Raw genomic sequence first — 397 nt, forward strand, 5'->3', positions numbered from 1 at the left:
TTTAATGGATAAATGGACAGAGAGGAAAAGAACTCACCAAAAAAGTGTCATTCTATTTACAGTACACTGCAATGCCAATCTAAGGAATTTAGATTACACAACAGGGTCCATGAAGATTTTTGAGAAAAGGAAACACCTAAACTAGCCTTTGTCTCAACCCAATTTGGTTTTGTTTAATAGAAGTGGAATGAGGAGGGCCAGTGGCCACTGGGACAAAGTAAGGAGGCGGCTAGCATCCTTTCTCCTCTACGTCCCCAAGGGCCACCTGCCAAGGCCAACAGTGACCTCACAATCACTTCCCAAGGCAATATTCCAGCAGCTCACCTAATTCTACCTCTTAAGGTCCCATCTCAAGGCTGGGTGCTACCTTCCAACACAGTCACAACATCAAGACGAG

Source organism: Dipodomys spectabilis, unplaced genomic scaffold (assembly GCF_019054845.1).
Source record: "Dipodomys spectabilis isolate Male_0828 unplaced genomic scaffold, ASM1905484v1 ptg000165l, whole genome shotgun sequence".
Classification (NCBI taxonomy): Eukaryota; Metazoa; Chordata; class Mammalia; order Rodentia; family Heteromyidae; genus Dipodomys; species Dipodomys spectabilis.